An 18,438-nucleotide genomic window follows, 5' to 3' on the forward strand; every position below is an offset into this window, starting at 1 on the left:
ACACTGTAATCACAGATCTTCCCATATTGAAGGTAAATATTCTTTAATACCATAATCAGAAGATTGAATGGGCTGTGCTGAAGATACTCTAAAGGAGTAAGAGAACAAATGGAAACTTTTGATACCCGTAAAACACAGCCTTTGGGGACAAGAAACACACGGTCCGTAAACTGATGGCAGAGAAAGGACAATACTCAGCAAGGTCGATAGGAAAGGCTTTTTAATAAGTGTGGTTCTGGATCTTGTTAATTAAAGAAGACATGCTCACTGGATTCAAGTGAGTCAGAATCCTTTGGGAACCTGAACCCATTTAGGAGAGAGTCTGAAAATACCTCACTTCATATCCTCTGTTTCATTTTCCAAGTGCTGCTTAGAAAGCAGAAACAACATCTGGGTAACTTTCTGTTCCAAAGTAGCAGCCTAAAAGAATGGTCTACTTTTCCAGGAAAATGTGGTGTCCCTTCTATTTTTACTTCATTTCTTGGGGACAGGAAGAAGAGAAAGGTAGACATCAGGGACAACAATCAAGTACATTTTGATCTTTTGTGGTGTTTGTCACTTGCTTGTTTGTTTTTAGGGAGAGAGGAGTATGTATGAAGCAAAATGAAGAACCACAAAATATATCTCCATTGGAGGGAGAAGAGTCAGTGATAGTGCCAGTGTCTGTAATTTACAATGTCCAATTTCCCCTCACTCTGACTCTTGTCACTCATTCTTCTCCATTCTAGGTTTCCCCACAGACTATGAAAATAGGAGCAGTCTGAAATTTCTGAGTCTTGTGTTTTAAAAATCTCTCAAAGTCCCTCTTGTGCTGTCATTTATTCTTTAGGGATTCTGGTAAATTAGGGACCCGGATGCTAAATACTTTAATGGAATAAAGAGTCTCCAAGAACTCATTTCTTCTCTACCTTGAGCCCACTAATGTAATTACCAGAGGAGGTTAAGAGGAAGATATCCCTTTTATTCAGCATATATGAGGATATATTAAAGGGTTATAAATACTATTGTTTCTTGTTTGTGAAAACAATGGTCGCCTTCATATTAGTTAACATTGAGAAATAAAAAAAGAATTTTATTAGTGTTTGTCTACTAGTATAAACCTCATTTTTTTTTAAAAAAAATTGGTTTTGGGGGTGCCTGGGTGGCTTACTTGGTTAAGGATCTGACTTCGGCTCAGGTCATGATCTTGTGGTTTGTGAGTTCAAGACCTGCATTGGATTCTCTGCTGACAGAACAGCCTGGAGCTTGCTTCAGATTCTGTGTCTCCCTGTCTCTCTGCCCCTCACCTGCTCCCATGCTGTCTTTGTCTCTCTCTCTCTCTCAAAAACAAATAAACATTAAGAAAACATTTTAAAAAATAAAAAATTGGTTTTCTCTTGAGACAATTGTATAAAATGTATAGATTAAGGATTTTGTTTTTTAATATGTAAGTGACAAGACCAGTAGATCACAGAAACAAAAAATAGAAGTTACAGTTTCAGTTTTCACAAGGATTCTGGTTTAGTTTCACATATAAATTAAGAAAATAATATATTCAGCGCATTAAACCAGTTAAATAGTCCACAATTATCACTATAGAGGTTCAATATTCTCTAGGGAGAGAGGAGATGACAACGTTTTAAGAGCTCTGTTGGAGTGTCTACGTGGCTCAGTTAGTTAAATGTCTGACTCTAGGTTTTTGGCTCAAGTCATGATCTTACTGATCGTGGGATCGAGCCCCACATCAGGTTCTGTACTGACAGTTTACAGCCTGCTTGGATTCTCTCTCTCTCTCTCTCTCTCTCTCTCTCTTCCTTTGTCTCTCAAAATAAGTAAATAAGTCTTTTTTTAAAAGAGATTTATCATGTATCCAAAAAAGATATTTTGTTAATCATACATGTTTTTTTCATTTTGCTATCATTCTCTTTCTCAAATAAAACCTTATGCAAAACGTATTTAATGAAAATTTATAAGTGGAATTTTTTTGTAGTCACTTATTTTCTGGATTCAGTTTCAAAAGTACTACTTCTTTCGGGGCGCCTGGGTGGCTTAGTCCTTTAGGCGTCCGACTTTCGCTTAGGTCATGATCTCACGGTTCGTGGGTTCCAGCGCCGCGTCGGGCTCTGTGCTGACTGCCAGCTCAGAGCCTGGAGCCTATTTCAGAGTCTGTGTCTCCCTCTCTCTCTGACCCTCCCCTGCTCACGCTGTCTCTCTCTCTCTCTCCTAGAAAAAAAAAAAAAAAAAAGAGTACTACTTCTTTCAGATAAGAATGATTTAATGAGCTTGCCATTTTAATTTCAGATTACTGGATAAGTAAAGGGGTTTGTTTGTTTGTTTGTTTGTTTGTTTTAAGTAAAATATAAATCTATGAGTCCACAATAGAAACAAATTAGCTAGGTAGTTAGGTAGATTAGATAAATGTCTCATTTTTTTCTTTCAGTTTTTTCAAAATGTTTATTTATTTTTTAGAGAGATAGAGACAAAGTGTGAGTGGAGGAGGGGCAGAGAGAGAGGGAGACACAGAATCCAAAGCAGGCTCCAGATTCCAAGCAGTCAACATAGAGCTGGGTGTGGGGTTTGAACTCACCAACTGTGAGATCATGAACTGAGCCTAAGTCAGACTTTTAAACGACTGAGCCACCCAGATGCCCCTAAATGTCTCTTCTTAAAATAGAATGGTGATTGACAAATATAGAAATGGAAGAGTCATAAAATTGTTATTTTGCAATTATAATTCTAAACATTTCAAGAATTATGAGTTTAAGTCTAGGGGTCTAGTCATTATGATGGATTGCTAGGGTAATTTTGTTTACAATAAATTGCCTAAATAAAGAAAAAAAAGTCTAAGGGGCAGAGTTTGATGAAGATCAGAATATCTGCATAATCTCAAAGGCTCTTTCTACAAATTGCTTATTAGTTACAGAACAGAAATATAACTATTCAGTGTGAAACCTAGAAAATAGTCTGATTGGTGATCAAAGTTAACATCACCAATAAGAAGTAGATAGACACCGTGGGCCTCCAAATGCAATATTCTTTATAGGCCACAATGCAGTTTCTGTAGTACGCTAGCAGCTGGGAATGCATATCTTGAATCTTAGTCATGAAGAGATATCAGACAGAACAAAATTGAAGAACATTCTGTACACTAACTGGTCAATATCTTCAGACCACCAATGTTATGAAATACAGTAGTTTCCCTCTTGAGTCTCTGCTTCATTAAACCGTAATTTTCCATATCCCCCTGTTTGACTCTCTAATCTTGGAAACAGTGGTTTGCCTTGCATTCTTCTCTCTTCTCTTAGGGATCTAAGAAGAACTGTAGGTTTTTCATTCTGTTCAGCTTCATCTCAGGGTTTTCATTTGTTGATTATTTTTTCCATTGACAGTTGGTCATCTTCATAGGTTATGTTCTCCTGGGTCTTTTTATGTCAAGTAATTGTGGATTGCATCCTGGACATGCACACTATTTTGTTAAGAGAATCAGGATCCTGTAAAATCCTCTGGAGAATGTTGATTTGCTGCTGCTGCTGCTGTTGTTGCTTTGCCAGGCAATTGACTTGCTTAGTTTCAGCAAATTCTTTCTTGCCTTCTGCCAGCAGTAACTTCTTTGTCAGCTATTTTTTTCCTTTTTCTTTTTTTTTTCCCACCTTGGTGCCTGGGGAAGGACTGTGGCAGGGGCTACCTGTGGTCCCTTGATGCCCATGTCTCTCCTTCCCTTTCCCAGGCCTGGACAGAGCTGTCAGCTAATTTTTCAAAGCATTTGCTATGATAGTTACGTATGATCTATCTATGCCATTCATAGTTTTCTGGGACTTGGCAGTAGTCCTGAGTCTTTCCTATGCTTGCTCAGTTAGGAGGTGAGTCCAGTACCTGTGTTGGTTCATACACATAATTAGGGAATTTTCTCCCCATCATAACCTCTGTAAGGCTACCTACAACTTCAGGTTACCAATGACTTTTTCTGAATTCCTCTGGCCTAAAATCTGGACTCTTTTCAGTGTTTTAATTTCCTGAGCATTTATATTTGACTGACTGAGCATCATTTTTAGAGCCAAGCTGAGGGAACAGACAGAAAAAATATCAGGAATTCCATAACATACACTTTTTGAGCCACAGTGACTGCTTTAACTTGGCTAGAGACACAGGTTTGACTTGGGATTTTATATGCCATTAACTCAACCAAAAGTACTGCAGCAGCCATACATCTATGCAGTGATTTGACCCTGCAACAGGGCTAGAGAAGAAAAAAACAGAAAGACAAAAAGAAAAAGAATTCACCCAGAATCCTCCACTTTTTCTGTCCCCATGACCAGAAAGAGGATGCTTCCCTTAAAGTTTTTGCAGTCTGTATCCACTGCACAATTCCACAATTCCAGCTACTGGATCTTCCTTAGATCAAAGCTGGGAAGTGGAGGAGAGAAAACAAAATAAAACAAAACAAAACAACACCAACTCATAAATGCACTGGTGTTGATCATTTCTCAAGTTTTGCCCTCCTCTTTTATCTGCTTGTTTTTGTTTACATTTTTAGAGTTCTCAGTTAGTTACGTTTTGTATTCTTTCAGATTTCATATTTGTAACTAGTGGGAGAGATAGGCTCATGTGATCTTACACTATGGCACTGAAGTTTTCACTCTTGTTGGGAAAATATTATTAAGTGATAAAGGGTCATATTATATGTAACCTATTTTCAAATGGCCCAGAGAAAGTAATTATATATACATAGATCTAAAGGGGATATAGTCATAAAACAAATATTAAATGTAGCAAAACATTAAATATCAGTGAATGTGATCAAAGTGTATAGAGTTCCCTTTTCTATTCTTGTAACTTTTTTTCATTAAATTTTAATTATTTTAAGAGTTTTTTTAAAAAATGAAAATAACTCTGAAATATCTACAAGTTAAGACCATTCTCTAATAAAATTGTTCAATACATGGCATTTACCAATACTGTTTGAGAGATCTTGACATTTTTATAACTTGTACTTTTCTGGGCAACATGGAATGACATCTTTAACACAATAAATCTTCATTTTTTTTATAAGAGAATATGTTCCTGGAGCAATAGTTCTTGCTATTGCTTTTGTTCCATCAACTCAGAAGTCAATGTTTTGTTATAAATTAATATGATGGGTTCCTAAAAACTGACAAAAACACTTCAGGGCATTTTGTTACATTGTATAAAGTGTTTTTGAAAGTATTTTCTTTCCTTTGTATTCACTCACATAAAATCTCTGTATCAGAATAATCAAAACAAAGATGAGCATAACGAGTGTGCTTTGTTCCAGCTGAACTGTGAGGTCCTGCTAAACTATAAGAATGCCACAAAAATTCATTCTTTAAACAAATTTATCAGGTATTCCAGGTGTTGATTTTTGACTCAGACAATAGTGAGAACTACATGTTTGTAGCATTTTTTTTCCATAAAAACACTTGTTTCAATGTCAATGGCGTAGAACTTGGAAGATTTTTTTATCTTCCTGAAGGTCTTTGCTTCTTCCTTTCCTCAAAACAAACAAACAAGGAAAAAAATAACAAACAGTCTGTAGTATCATGAAGTCCATAGACCTTTTTAAGCAACATTTCACTCTGAAAAATTTTTAATAGTTTCTTTTATTATAAAATGTAAAAATCTATGTGTTACCATATCATTTTCGAATGGCTTTGGGTAGCAGTATTTGGCAATATATGCTTTAATTTAGTCTTTCTGATTGACTATTATATATTTGGTCAATGATGCTATATGTGAATTAGTCCTATATAGCTCTGCCTTCATGGAATACATGCCTAATGGAGGAAACATACAATTGACAAATAGATAAACAGAATGATTCTAAATAGATACTAAAAAAATATTTTTTATCTCAGAGAAATGGCTGAGGGACTCACTCAAGATTTAAAGAGAGAGAGGTATATTACAAATAATAATTATGAAAATTTTACTAAATAATGAAAATGAAATAAGAAATCAATAGAGAAATTTTGAGATCTCAACTAAAGTCAGATATCATGAATTTACAATAAATATCCTAGTACCTACTAAAATGTATAACATTAGAGATGTTTTCTGAAATTCATTAGTGATGGATTCTTCATCATGGATTCCTTTAGAGGTGTAAATAACATTGATCTTGAGTAATTAAGACATTGGTGTTATATGGGCACACACAAGGGAGAATGGGAAGCCATATGAAGTCACCAACAGCCAGGCACCCCTACAGCTGCTTGTGGGTCTGGATCAGGCCCTTCCTTTTGTCACTGGCTGACACTAGAGCCCACTTGTCCCCCTAGCCATGCACCTGCATGCCCCTACCTGTCACCAGACTCCACTGATGTGCTGACACCTGGGGGAAAAGTGTGCAGCCGTAGGACAGAGGGTTGAAAATCAGGATCTTTACAGCTGCCATTGAGCCTATCATTGACCCTGACCCAGGTTATTTGTCATGGGCCCCATCACTACAATATGTCTGCAACTGGCCCCTTCCACTACATAGGAACCTGCAGGTGGCCTCCACATCTGAGTGTGTGCATACCACTGTCTCTGGCCACCACTGTTGCCTGCTCTGATCCCTTGCTATTAGACCAGAGGTGCCATTTTAGGACCCCAAAAGTTCTTATAGCCACTGTGGACCCCTACAGTGCATGCTAAGGACCACATAGCTGTGAATACAGTGGACTCCGGAGACTTGAGCTAAAGAAGATCATGTATTTTTGCATATTTCTCTGATCACCAAATGAATAATGGATTAGATAGGACAATTAAAGTAATAATATCAGTTGGGAAGACTTGGCATCATTGGAGCTAAGGTCAAAGCACAATCCAGCATAACTCTATACAAAGGTGAAAGGCTTCCCTTACCAAAGTCAGTCCATAAAGTAAAGAAAAGGTGATTGCTTTTTCAAAAGCACAGAAAACTACAGAAGACTACAGGGATCATGAGGAATCAGAGATTCTCTAACATATTTTCACCAATTACAGTAAACCTTTAGTAACTGATCTCAAAGAAATGGAGATCCAGGAATTGCCCACAAAGAATTCAAAAGAGTTGTTATACAGATGCTCTGAGTGCTATAATAGAATACAAATAAACAGGATAGCAATAGGAGGAAAACAGCACAAAAACATAATGAGAAGTTCAACAAAGAGAGAGAAAACATAAAAAAGGACCAAACGTAATTTGCAGCTGAAAAATACAATAACTGAAGTGAATTCAATAGAGAGCTTCAGTAACAGATTAAAAAAGCAGAAGAAAGAATCAGAATTAACCAGAAGACAGAGCAATTGAAATGATCTAATCAGAAGAGCAAAAGTAATAAATAAACAAATAAATAAATAAAAGTGAAGCATATGGGAATTATGAGATATCAGCCAAAAAACAAAGTAAAACAAAACAAAGCCACAACAACAAAATACATTGTAGTCACAGAAGGAAAAAAAACAAAGGCAAAAAGGGCTAGAAAACTTATTTAAATAAATAATGGTTGAGAACTTCCATAACCTGGAGATGGATTTGGAAATCCAAGTTCATTGGAGCTAAAAAGTCACCTCAAAATATTAATCCAAAATTATTTTCTTCAAAACAGATAATAATAATACTGTTTTAAACCAGAGACCAAGAGAATTTTTAAAGCATCAAGAGAAAAAAAATTCTCTTACAAGAGAACCCCCATAAGGCTACTAGTGAATTTCTCAGCAGAGACCTTGCAGGCGAGGAGAGAATGCTATGATATTTTTGGAGTGCTAAAATAAGAAAACTGCCAACCAAGAATACTTAGTACAGGAAAGTTGTCCTTCAGAATTGAAGACTAAATAAAAATTTTCCCTAATGAATAAAAGCTGGGGAAATGTATTGCTATTAAACCTGCCTTATAGGAAATGCTGAAAGGAGCTTCTCAAGCTGAAACAAAAGGATGCTAATAGTGATATAAAAACATTCAAAAGTAGATAACACACTGTTAAGAGTAACATATATATAGTGAGATTCAAAGTACCCTCATACATGGGGCACCTGAGTGACTCAGTCAGTTAAGTGTCCAAGTTCAGCTCAGGTCATGGTCCCACAGTTTGTGAGTTCAAGCTCCACATTGGGCTCTATACTGACAGGTCAGAGCCCAGAGCCTGCTTGGAAATCTGTGTCTCCCTCTCTCTCTGCCCCTCCCCTCTCATGCTCTGACTCTCCGCTGCACCCTCAAAAATAAACATTAAAAAATTCAAAGTATCCTCATACAGCATATATGGTGATGTGTTCATTAACTACTTAACTCTAGTATTAAGATTAAAGTAGAAAAATATTAAAAGTAGCTATAGTTTCAACAAATTGTTAATGGATATGAAATATTAAATGGTGTAAATGGTGACATCTAAACCAGAAAAGGAAAGTAAAAAATAGAGATTTTTGTATGCAATGTATGATAAATTGTTATCAGCAAAAATATACTGTTCAATATATAAGAAATATATAAAATATTTTAGGTCAGGCTCAGGAGAACCACAAATCAAAAACCTACCATAACCACACACAAAAGATAAAGAGAAGGGAATCACAACACACCATGGTGGACAATAATCAATTTACCAAGGAAGGCAGCAAGAAAGGAAGAAAAATAAAATGGAACTATAAAACAGTCAGGTAACAATGAACAAGATGGCATTAGTAAATCTTTATCTTGTGCTCGAATCACGAGTCCCAGAGACCTCCAAGGAGCCGGCACCGATGCAAGTACAAAAGGGTCTTTATTACAAGCTCGAGCAGGGGCTCACCAGCCTGCCGGTGTCATGGCAGCAAGACGAAGTCAAGAACAATAGCGAACAGGGTTTTTAAGGAGTAAGGGATGCGGGTGTTACAGTACATGTAGCATCATCACATAAGCACCAATTACAATTACAGCTTTGACCATTCAGTGTCTGTGAGGTGTTCATTACTTTTGGTGGGACCCAATCATGACTCTTGAGAATCCTTTGAAAATGACCAATTGTGAAGTGAGTTCAAAGGGCCCACGTGGGGTTCAGGCAAGTGGTGAGAAATTGGCTAGTTTGTATCTGCAGTTCCCAGCCTTGACTCAGACCATAGGAATGTTTCTTTCTACTTTTTGATTAGCTGAACTGAGGGCGGTCTGAGGATGGCTTTAGCCTTGAACAGTCTGAGGCTTTTCCTGGGACTGGGACTGGGGCTACGTGCTGCCCGAGGTTTCTCTTAATTTTTGGCTCTTCAATCTAACTACCTTAAATGTTAATGGACTGAATTCTCTAATCAAAAGCCATATAGTGACAAGATGGATACAAAAACAAGTCCCAACTATATGCTGTCTCTAAGAGACTCATTCCAGGTTTTAGGACACATAGGCTCAAAGTGGAGGGATAAGTTACACAGACAGAAAATCAACAAGGAAATATTGGATTTGAACCATACTTGAGACCAAGTTTTACTAACATATATAGTCAGAACAGTCCATCCAATAGCTGTAGAAAACACATTTATCTCAAGTGTACACAGAAAATTTCCAGGATAGATCAAGTTATAGGCCACAAAACAAGTCTTAGCAAATTCTGAAACACTAAAATCATACCAAGTATCTTTTCTGACCTACAATTGTGTAAAACTAAAAATGAATAATATGAAAAAAGCTTAGAAATCCACAAATTTGTGGAGATTAGAAAACATGCTACTGAACAACTAATGGGTCAAGAAAAAAACAGAAGAAATATCTTGAAACAAACATAAAAGGAAACACACCATATCAAAACCTATGAGGATTAGGAGGAACTTGACAGAGGACCAAGGGGGAGAAGAAGGGCGGAAATGGTGGGGGAAAGGGAGAGAGGCAAACCATGAGAGACTCTTGAATGCTGACAAAAACTGAGGACTGATGGATGTGGGGGGGAGGGGGGGATGGGCATGAAGGAGGGCACTTTGGGGATGAGCACTGAGTGTTATGTAGAAACTAATTTGACAATAAACTATTTGTAAAAAAAAAAAAAAAAAAAAACCTATGGGAGCCTGCAAAAGCAATTCTAAGAGGGAAGTTTATGGCAGTAAACACCTACATTAAAAAAGAAAAGAAAAGGAAAGAAAGATCTCAAATCAACAACCTCACTTTAGACTTCAAGGAACTTGAAAAAGAACAAACTAAGCCCAAAGTTAGCAGAAAGAAGAAAGTAACAAAGATGATAGCAGAAATAAATGAAACATTGGTGCCTTCGTGCCAAGGACATTTTTATCTTACGTCCAGAATGAATATTGTAAGGTGAAGTCTCAGAGAAGTAAGCTATGAACCTCACAATGTTCTAGAAGAGAACTGGAAGTTGATAACTTCTTGACATTCTGGAAAACTTGCACCGATGAGAAATTCAATGGCTGAGACTGTTTTCTCCATTATGCTATGTCATGACTCTGTTGTGGTAAAATTGGAATATATCTAGAAACTCTTAAAACTCTGGCCGGTTCTATAGTGTCTATTAGGCATCAGGGCAAGTTTTTAATGGTGTTAGATACTATTATAATCCAGGCTATGAAAAGACCTTTTTCCTTACTATGCAGTTTCTGAGAGTATTGAAAAGTCAGGGAACAAAGCAGATTTGAATAGATGACTCTGTTACTAGTTCCCCAGGGTTCTGTTAAAAGGCCGCCTGCCTTAAAGCTGTCTGTGTCTTTCCACTCGTACAATGTGTAGGTAAAGTTTGTGTCTTTCATGCCTTTTCTTTCTCTTTGATTTCAGACTCAAATATTTGTTTTCCCTAAAAAAATCTTATCAATTCTTGTTGTAGGGTGCCCCACAGAGAGAGATAAATCCATGTAACTTCTGTTCCTGACCATCTGTAGTGAGGTTATACCCCAGGAGAAATCCTCCCAGCTTCCTGTGTAACCCAAGCCTAAATGTGATACATTGTAGCATTTCTATTACTTTTAATCATGTCTTATCTTTCTTGTTATCTTTCTCCTATTGTATACCCAGGGTCTTCTTACCTGGAATCACTATGAAACTCAGCTAATAAGGTCTGAAATATTATTTGGTGGAATTTTGATCTTTAATTCTCAGTACCATCCCATATTTAGTATCGTTTCCTAGCTGATCAAGCATAAGGGATTTCTGAATTTCTCTTATTATTTCCTCCCTATGTGTCATTCTCAGAAGGCACTTCTCAGTTCCTTGGATCCAGGCTGATGAGGTTGGGGATGGTGACACATGACTCTCTGAGACCTTGTTTCATCCACTGTTGAATTTCTCTTGGGCTTATATATACTCACATTACCATGTGCTTTTTTTTTCATTCCCATACATCTAGGCTTTGTTTTAGAATTAATTCCTATACATAGCTTAACGACAGCATATTCAGTTAATGCTAAATCTCTATAATTTTGGAATGAAAAGTATATTTTTATTTTTAAGTACATTGTAACATTAACTGGAATGATATTGTAAGCACCCTGATACTTGTGGAAAGTATCCCTGGGACATCTGTTAGCACATTCTTACCTTGGGAATCAATTCCATGATGATACGTTCAAGTTCTTTCAAGAGTCATTTATGCCACCTCCTGGTGAGTATAAGTGGAAAATCTCTGTGAAGAAGCCACACTTTACAGTCATAACTTAATATTCAGTAATGTCTACTTATTGATAGCTAAATTTAAAAGTATTCAGATTACTTCAACCATGTTGTTAAAGAACCTTATGAAGAGTATTTAGGAAAATACCTTTACTGACGATTGACAAACCATAAGAAAATCAAGTTTCATCTTATATTCATGTCTGTGACAATCCTGCAAATCCTCCTATATCCCAGGAAATTCTTAGTGACTATACTTTATAAGACATAAATCCTGGGCTTGGCTATAATGCGGATGATGAAGATTGTCTAAGTAGGGTAATATGAATTGCTGCACAATTTTGATAGCTTTATCCCAAGTGATTATGGGCCATATCCTCTTAAAATTCCGAGGCCTTTGAGTCCCTTGCAGGGTATAACTCTGCGCACTTGAAATTTCAATGAGAATGTTATATAATCTCCTGGTTATGCGCTGAGGAGTTACATGAATAAACATGATATTCTGCAGCCAAAATTACCTACTTTTCTGATAATTTTGGCAAGGCTTTGCCTTATATGTCTTGAGCAGTATTTACATTCAAAGCTGTCTTTAAAATTTTTGTAACTTGGTGTGCCTGGGTGGTTCAGTCAGTGAAGCGTTTGACTCTTGAGTTTGGCTCAGGTCATGATCTCAAGGTTCTTGAGTTCAAGGCCCACATAAGGCTCTACACAGACAGTGTGGAGCCTGCTTGGGATTCTCTGTTTCTGCCTCTCTCTCTCTGCCTCTACCCTGCTCTCACTCTCAAAACTAAATATTTTTTGACTAAAAAAAATCTATTCCCACAGATAAGGATGTTTATGTTCCTTACTTTGGAGCCCCATAAATGAGTGAAGCTTAAGGACTGGGCTCAAAGAGAGGACTCTGTTGAAAACAAATTAAGTGAATTTGGGATGATTGTATAACTACCAAGAGTATGTTGGGGTCACATTCATCATGGCTGTGCTATTTTGTGCTTACAAAATAGAATTATAAAAGATAACATCATTCTATATTATCAGGTCAAAGATCTTGAGACTCTTCTGATCTCTGCCCTTTCTATGGAATCAACATTGTTGCTGTTTAAATGCCTTATTGATGGGGCAGACCTGCCACTTGTTTAAGGTTGGAGAATTGTATATAAAAGTTTGAAGTGGAGAAAAGATTTAGATTTTTCAGGGAAGCTGAAATTAATGAAAGAGGGAATTAATTTTCATCATTTTAGTAAATAGTGGTGAAATGTAATGGTAATAATCTTGACAGGATCCAGGAATAAGTCTTCTATTTTTTTATATAGATAACTGGGAGTAATGTGCTTAAATAAGATCCCCAAGAGGAATCTTTTGCTGTTTAATATGTTAGAGCGTGATTTCATATTCTTCTAAGACAGAGCAGGGACTGGATTGTAGATATATTTAGCTTCAGGTGTTAAGAGGCTATAAGATAACCAGGCAATAAGATAAGAATGCATGTTTTTAGTATATCTCAGTAAACATGACTTTCAAAAAGAACCAAGTCAAATATTATTATACACAAAAATAAATCCATTTTCAAAATTTAAAAAAAGCTGTGTTTTTTATAAAGAACGATACAATGCTCTAAACTAGTTCTAGAGTAGGCTGACAAACCACTTTCTTCTTGTCATATCTACCAGACACCAAAACATATCAAATAAATGATTCCGGACAATCACAGTTGATCTCTTTTATCCAGCCATTGAGAGGAAATGCAATGTGATAGTTAATGATAACCCTGAGAGCAAACCACCTTGTTTCGAATCCTGGCTCTGGCACACATTCACTGAGTGTATTGGAAATATTTTTTCATCACTTTGGGCATTGATTTCTTCATTTTAAATTGAAGATATTGCTGATACCTTATAGGGCCATTGATGGGATTAATACATAAAATATTAATATTCAATATATTATTGCACATAGAGTAGTGTCTGAAGGAGAGCAGGCACAAAGGAGTCCTGCACAATCATAATGAGAATAAGAGCAAGAATGGGTCTGGGTGCTTTGAACAGTGTCCCTTCCAGGGAAGACAGCAGTGCCCCAGTGGCTTTTACAACAGTTCCCACATTCCTTCGATGCATGCCACTTCTCATCAGTTTTCTTCACTGTGTAAAGTGTTTACCCTGGATCTCCGGGGTACTGGCTTTCAGGTGATCCAATGGGCAGAACATTAATGAGAACAAGTGAGGGCCAGAGATTATTTCTGCTTTGAGGCCTTTGTGGCCCTGTCAGAGCTAGAACTCCTTATTTACTTTTGCGATAAAAGCACAGGGTTGTTGGTTTAATGAACTTGTATTGAAGGAGGACCTTTGGATCTGATAGTGTATACACTCCATTAGCAATTATCTAATAAACCTAAATGAATGAGTGAATAAATGAAAAAAAATGTAGTTACTAAGATTTACTTTCATGTTTTCAATATTTTGAACAGACTTTCTTTTTTTTTTTTCAATATTTTGAACACCAATTCTTAGAGGAATGGAGATCCTTCTTTAGTTTTCTTTAGCCCTAAATCTCAGTAGGAACTTGGTTTGTTTTTTATAAGCCCACATAAATTAGACCAATGACATCTATCTGTCTTCGGAGAAGTGGTATTGCTGCTGAAAATCATGGCCTCTTTGTCATTACATCACCAATGTACACACATTAAGCTCCTTAAGCCTAACTTGGAAATGGATGCTTCCTCTCGCCAGTCATTTCTGTGGCCTACCGCTCTATTGATAGGGTTAGATTACCTCAGACACTGTTATCAGATGTGGTATCCCCAGAGCTTTGTAGAAAAAGGCTATTACTTCCCACCCTGGGATCAAATGTCTCTTTATATGCAGCCTTGAAAATCACTGCCTGTTTGGGTACTGTATTACATTGTGTGTGCAATTCTAATTTGTCCTCAGTTTTCAGCTATTTGTCTCCTTTGGTGATATTGATTTCTGGGGCAATTCTGTTCATTGATTTCAGACTATTTTCCCGAGGTCTATTTTTGTTTGTTCTCTTCAACATTTGTGGAGTACTTCAGATTTTAACATTTGCATTCTTATGTACGTACTTTAAGAGAAGTCTTACAACATCCTTGAACTATTTATTTGCATTTTACAAATATAGGTGGACACGTGAAAGGAAGATAAAACAAACCTCTCTGGAGGGAATGAATTTTGAGGACAAACAAGCTTAGAAAAATGTATCCAGGAAGCTGGGTGGAGACGATGATTACAAAAACTTATTTCCTTGTGCCCTTGGACAAATCAACATTCTTAAATCTCGGTTTGCAAATTGTAAAGAAGGAAAAACTTAAGGAAAATAGACAATTCTTTTCATTTCCCTTATCCACCAGCTACATTGCAGTCTTCTTGTAAGAACCAACTGAGATAATGGATATAAATATTTCACAAAGGTGAGTTTATCTCAGGATAAAGAAATAGTGATCATGTTTGATATAATCTGAGATCTTGACAAGAAGTGTTAATAATGAAACACTCACTGATGCTGACCTCTGGTTGAAAATTTTTTTTATAGTTTTTTAACCATGTGTACATGAGAATCATCTGTATGCTCAGTAAAAACACATGAGATTCTTCTCTCTCCCAGAAAACTAATAGGCAACCAACGGAATGGGAAAAGATAGTTGCAAATGACATATCAGATAAAGGGTTAATATCCAGAATCTATAAGGAACACACCAAACAACACACCCGAAAAACAAACAACCCAGTGAAGAAATGGGCAGAAGATATGAACAGACACTTCTCCAAAGAGGACATCCAGATGGCCAACAGACACATGAAACGATGCTCAGCATCCCTCCTCATCAGGGAAATACAAATCAAAACCACACTGAGATACCACCTCACCCCAGTCAGAGTGGCTAAAATGAGCAAATCAGAGAACTCTAGATGCTGGCGAGGATGTGGAGAAACGGGCACCCTCCTACACTGTTGGTGGGAATGTAAACTGGTACAGCCCCTCTGGAAAACAGTGTGGAGGTTCCTCGGGAAACTAACAATAGAACTCCCCTATGACCCAGCAATAGCACTACTAGGAATTTACCCAAGGGATACAGAAATGCTGAGGCATAGGAGCACGTGTACCCCAATGTTCATAGCAGCACTCTCCACAATAGCTAAAACATGCAAAGAGCCTAAGTGTCCATCCACAGATGAATGGATCAAGAAGATGTGGTTTATCTATACCATGGAATACTCCATGGCAATGAGAAACAATGACATCTGGCCATGTGTAGCAACATGTTTGGACCTTGAGGGTGTTATGCTGAGCGAAATAAGTCAGGCAGAGAAGGACAAATATCATATGTTTGCACGTATAGGAGGATTAGGAGGAACTTGATGGAGGAACAAGGGGGAGAAGAAGGGGGGAAATGGTGGGGGAAAGGGAGAGAGGCAAACCATGAGAGACTCTTGAATGCTGACAAAAACTGAGGACTGATGGATGTAGGGGTAGGGGGGATGGGCATGGAGGAGGACACTTGTGGGGATGAGCACTGAGTGTTATGTGGAAACTAATTTGACAATAAACTATTTGTAAAAATAAATAAATAAATAAATAAATAAATAAAAATAAATAAATAAAAACAAAACAAAAAAAAGATGGATAAAGTGTAATTTACATTCATAAACTGAAAAAAAACCACATGAGTTTCACAAATTTAAATATAGCTCCTCTTAGATGCATTCCACCTCCTAGAAATTAAAATTATTTATGAAGACTTGAAAGTAACAAATCAGACAGACTTGGTTTGAATCTCAGTGTCATTACTTACTATCTATGTGATCTTGGAAGAGTTACTTACCTATAGCTTCCTCAAATATAACATGAGGTAATGTGCTGTAGTCAGTTTGAGAACTGAACAAGAATGCAACGCAAACATGAAAAGCAGTGTATAACACATTTTTAATTTCAACCAATATGCATTATTAATAACTTTCCTTTTAGATATAGTTGACTATAAGTATTTCTCTATCTATCACTTAAAAATGGCCTCTGGCTTTTTTGTTTTGTTTTGTTTTTTGTTTTTTGTCTGTTTTCCAGACTTGTATGTTAGGTACTGGGGGTATAGGGATAGATATTGAATCTATACAGTCACTAGCTAGAATGGGACTCGTTTATTGGTGCAGCTCATTGAATAACACTGTATCTTGTACATAGTTGATACTCAATAATTTTTTTAATTAAATGAGTTAATGTCTCATAGTGCTTTGGGTAAACAGTGGAGATGATTATGTAAATAATTTTGCAAATTATTTACACTGTAATAAGTGTTGTAATTTAGAAGTCTACTGTCTCAACTTAATTTCATTTCATCATGCTATTGTGTTATTGTTTAGTTGAATTTAATTTTCTTTACTTTTCCCTTTATGGCTTCATTGCTGTTGGTTCTTAGACTTTTCCAATACTTGCAATGCTTCCCAATTTTGTATCATGTAAAAATTTCATTAAGTTGGTATTTATTTCTCTGCCTGATGTTGAATGAAAATGATTTTATACAACAGTTACTAGCATTCACCCTCATTCTGTGGCTGCCTCCTAGCCTGTTAAACACTACATTTATCATTTGCTTTGATCTCTGACCTTTGAGACAGTTTGAATCTTTACAACTATGATTTTATCAATGGCAATTTTATAAACATATTTTCCAATAACATACTTAGGAAGACGCTTGTAAGACACCAATGTATATGTGTGTGTGTGTGTGTGTGTGTGTGTTTGTATAAGAGAGATTGAAGGAGAGAGATTTGGTAGGTATATCTGAATCAAATTCAAGTGCTTAAATTTAATAATCACATAATTAAATAATATCAGGGGAAATTATTTTTTAAAGCAGAATATAGTTTAGATCATGAATGAGGACCTTCAGTCCCAAATAAAATATTAGCTAATGTTCTTGAGTACTTACACAGTGTCAGGTACAGTTTCAAGTTTTTTTGTGTTTTTTTTTTTTTTTTATGAATTAAGTCAACATTTTTAGGGGGTAATTCTAGAATTTTCTTTCACTTAGATATGAGGAATCTGAGGTATAGATCAGTTTAGTAACTAGGTCAAAGTCAGAGCCAGTGATGGGATCTGCATCAATCACACTCATTTTCTTCCCAACTATAACTTTTAACTGTGATAACTTAGCCTGTCCAGAGAGAGACCTATTCTCCTATTACTGGTAACAGTACTTTGATTTAGTTTTGGGTGCCACCTCAAAGCTACTAAAGAAAGACTCAGTAGAGCTGTCTATTAATTTTCTTGACCAATTTTTATAAAGAGAGAATGTACATGACCTGAGATCAATCAAACTCTCTCTACCCAAATGTTTATCTTGATTGGAGGACTACAATGACTAAAAATGACTAGAGTTTATTTATCTTGAGGGTGACACCCTGGAAAGATTCTGTCACTGGACCTTCTCTGACTTTTGGCCTTCCGAAGTCTGGTTCGTCATCATTTCCTTCAGTTCTCCCAGGCTGTGGGACAAAACCATAGATTATGATCATACAGGTTTTGCACTGCCCAATGCTAGTGGGTACCAAGACTCAAAAAAGGTAATCTTATCCTTCATTTTTTGTCCACATACTCATTTTCATCTAAATTAGTCATGGCCAATATTGTTTGTGATTAAAGAACTTTAATCAATCTACCAGCATATAATAGCTATTATAGACTGGATTATGTTCCTTAAAAATCAATGTGTTGAAGCCCTAACCTCCAATCCAACTGTGTGGAGATAGTCCTGTTAAGGAAGTACAACTTCATGTTTTAGCTATTGTTGAGAGTGCTGCTATGAACATTGGGGTACATGTGCTCCTATGCCTCAGCATTTCTGTATCCCTTGGGTAAACTCCTAGCAGTGCTATTGCTGGGTCATAGGGGAGTT

Source organism: Hyaena hyaena, unplaced genomic scaffold, assembly GCF_003009895.1.
Source record: "Hyaena hyaena isolate Hyena2069 unplaced genomic scaffold, ASM300989v1 scaffold_742, whole genome shotgun sequence".
NCBI lineage: Eukaryota > Metazoa > Chordata > Mammalia > Carnivora > Hyaenidae > Hyaena > Hyaena hyaena.